General features: G+C 36.8%; 1 protein-coding gene across 1 annotated transcript in view; it reads left to right on the forward strand.

Annotated features, from left to right (window-relative positions):
- The window catches only part of LOC110153270 (ras-related protein Rab-9A-like), an 8,734-nt gene continuing 4,248 nt past the window's right edge, over window positions 1-4,486 (forward strand). Inside the window, exon 1 of the mRNA XM_020917152.2 lies at window positions 1-123. The gene's annotated coding sequence lies outside the window, so the exon portion shown is untranslated. The remainder of the gene's footprint in view (window positions 124-4,486) is intronic.

Below are 4,486 nucleotides of genomic sequence, written 5' to 3' on the forward strand. Positions count from 1 at the left end.
CACCAGTAGCTCAGTCAAACCGCGTCTGTCCGCGCACAACTGCACGACCAGCTGAGCGTCATGTCCGCAAAATTCTGCCGCTATTTATGAGGCTGAACATAACTGGAACCGCGTCAACACAAGGTAAGTGCGCAAGAAAAATAGGGTGGCAGTTTTAATAGGCCGAATTAAGACTCCAGACGCACTGAATGTGAGTGTGTAATTCACTTTTTCTTTCATTTAAGTTCTGTGAAGTGTAAAGGAAAAGCATGCAAAAGGTTCTCACATTTCACTTCCCGTTTTTGTTAGAAAGGGCTGACTCAGTAGCCTAGATTAGGAATTACAGTTGTTCCGAACTTTTTTGTTAGACTGCTGTAGCAGTCATGACATGTTTAAAAGCTGATGATACTTGTGTCCATGTGAGTGTCTGCTTATGTGGCACAATAGGAGTCATATGCCCGCGTGCTTTATTGTTGTTCATAACATCCAGCAGAAGTTAATGGTCCTTCTGGCTTGAGAAGGCACATGACCTGCACGGGTGTCTGCTCATACCGTGATGCCTGTAGGTATTTAGGCTAAAATGATTTTGAGAATGAAGGAACATTCATAGGCAATGATAGGCTGTGTGGAGAATGCTCGTTCTGGAAGACGCCCAAATACCTGTGCCTGCAAATGCAAATGACTGTAGGCGGTGTATGTTTGCCATTATTACTCATAGAGAGAGAACACATCCATACAGCCGTCTGTTCCTGTGTGTCTGCGTCTAAGGCAGATAAACAAATGAAATTTGAACAGGGTGAAGGTGTGTGTGTTTAGATGTATTTTTAGGTATGTGTGAATATATTTTGTACTTATTTCACATATTTACAGTTGCATTTATTATTATTATTTACACTAAAATCCAGGCAACTGACTCTCCAATACATCCAACTTTCACTACACAATACATACATATATACATATACAGTACAATATATAGTGGACTGAATACATATACACACATAGTATAGTGTATGGTATAGTGTAGTGTGTGTGTACACATACACACACACATACATACATACACACATATACATACATACACATACATACATACATGCATACATACATACATATATACACACATACACATATAGACACACACATACATACACACATACATACGCACATACATACATATACGCATGCATACATACATATATACACACACATACACATATACACACACATACGTACACACACACACACACACATGCATACATACACACATACGTACATACATACACACACATACATAAATACATACATACATACACACATACATACAGATATACACACATATACATACATACATACATACAATACATACACACATACATATATACATACATACGCACATATATACACACATACACACATATACATACGTACACACATACATACGTACACACATACATACATACACACATGCATACATACACACATACATGCACACACATACATACATACACACGTTTATACATACACATATACATAAATACACACATGCATACATACATACATACACACATATAGAGATACATATATACACACGTACACACATACATACAGATATACACACATATACATACACACATACATATATATACATACATACTTACATATACACATATATACACACATACACACATATACACACATACATACGTACACATACACACACATACACACACACATACATACATACACACATACATACATACATACATACACACATATATACATACACATATACATATACACACATACATACATACATACAAACACACATACATACATATATACATGCATACACACGTACACACACATACATACATATATACATGCATACACACGTACACACATACAAACATACACACATATGTACACACATACACACACACACACATACATATATACACACATACATACTTATATACACATACACGCATACATACATACATACACACACATACATACATATATACACACATACATACATACATACACACACACACATGCATACATACACACATACGTACACACATACACACACACACGCATACACACATACGTACACACATACACACACATGCATACATACACACATACGTACACATAAACACACACACATACATACATACATACACACATACATATACATACATATATACACATACACACATGCATACATACATACACACACATACATACATACATACACACATACATACATACACACATACTAGAGCCCGACCGATATGGATTTTGCTATAGCCGATATGAAACCAATATAATGGGAGTTGGCGCTGCCGATAGCCGATATAATCGCCGATATATTTAGTGATGTAAAAATTCACTGTAAATGTTGAATTGTTTAAAAAACTTAGGTTTGGCTCTGGTGGATTTTAAATTGGGTTTATTTAGGCAACATTTATTGTTATTCTGCCTCTTTACGTCATATTTACAGACAGTAGGTTGGCTTAATGGCATTTTTGCATCACATTCTAGACATTAGTGATGGGTATTCCAGTTCTTTTTAGAGAACCGGCTCTTTTGGCTCGGCTCACTAAAAGCTGCTGGTTCTTTTGGCTCCCAAGCGGCTCTTCAGATTGTTTTGTTGCAAGCAGGTCTAAAGCAGGACTGAATCAGGACTGAACCAGGTCTAAACCAAGACTGAAAAAGGACTAAACCCGGGACTTATTTATTTTATGCTAAACTACAGCCAAATATGCTTTTAATCCTATGTACACGCAAATTTCTCAAAGTTTCGTTTTCAGCCACTGTCAAACTACCACGAGTCTGCACGCGGCGTGACGACAAAAAAAAGTGAGAGAAAGAGAAAACACGACTCCCAATAAGGATCAGTCTCCCGTCGTTCGCTTCAAAGAGCCGGATCTAAGAGTCATTTCGTTCGCGACCGACCCATAACTAGTAAAGAAACTAGCGCTATTAGCCTTTAGCCGTAAATACGTGCGCGCCGCGGTAATTAATTATATGCGCAAATGTCATAATTCACACGTCTATTCACAGCTCATTTACATATCAATGCAGGTCCAGTAACAAATATACGGCCAATGTAGTCACTTTAGAACAGACCAATAGAAAACAGCCTGTTTATGTGCGGGAGCTACAGCAGCTAACCCATAACAAATCACCAAAACTAGCTTCAAAGTCGACATATTTCCAACACTCACCGCTCACACAGGCTCCTCCTCACATCACAAGTCTGCACTAATAAATGTCCTTTTAATCCAGACTCAAACCGATTGTTGAAGAATATAATCTCAATGTTTGGATCTGTGTATGCGGGTGTAAACAAACGCACGTGAGTGACACGACTCTGTGGTGTGTTCAGGGACAGTAAGGACGCACACACAGACAAAAGACAAATGACTCCGTAGATAAATACTGATGTGGAGCCACATATTAGGACATTTATCTGTCTGTAAATTGGATTAAATGAACATAATGTAGAGAATCTAAGATTTTTAAAGACGTGTCACATGCCCACGCGAAATATCGGCCCCTATTTGCAAGCATATCGGCCGATAGCCGATATGCCTCCATGTACCCATATCGGCCGATAATATCGGCCAACCGATATATCGGTCGGGCTCTAACACATACATACAGATATACACACATATACATACATACATACGTATACACATACATACATATATACATACATACATACGCACATACATACATACACACACACACACACACACACGTATATACATACACATGCATACATACATACATACACACATATAGAGATACATATATACACACGTACACACATACATACAGATATACACACATATACATACATACATACATACATACATACACACATACATATATACATACATATTTACATATACACATATATACACACATACATACACACACACATACATACATACATACATACACACATACATACATACATACAAACACACATACATACATGCACACACATACATACACACATACATACATATATAAACAAGGGGAGTCAGCGTTTCAGGTTCATGCAGCTAAAACCTGGAACAGTCTTCCTGAACATGTGAGACAGGCCTCTTCTGTGATGCTGTTTAAATCCAGGCTCAAAACATTTCTGTTTAACTGTGCATATAAATGAAAGGTTTTCATTCCGCACTCTTTTCTCCAATTTATGTCTCTCTTTTTTAATTTTAATCTTCATGATTATTTATGTTTTGATTTGTTTTTATTATGATTTTAATGTATTTCTTATTCTGTAAAGCACTTTGAATTACTTTGTGTACGAATTGTGCTATACAAATAAACTTGCCTTGCCTATATACACACATACATATACATACTCATACATACACATACACACATATACATACATACATACATGCATACATACACACATACATACATATATACATGCATACACACGTACACACATACAAACATACACACATATGTACAC

The sequence above is a fragment of the Boleophthalmus pectinirostris genome, unplaced genomic scaffold (assembly GCF_026225935.1).
Source record: "Boleophthalmus pectinirostris isolate CB_2022bp ecotype Guang Dong unplaced genomic scaffold, ASM2622593v1 HiC_scaffold_11, whole genome shotgun sequence".
Taxonomy (NCBI): Eukaryota; Metazoa; Chordata; class Actinopteri; order Gobiiformes; family Gobiidae; genus Boleophthalmus; species Boleophthalmus pectinirostris.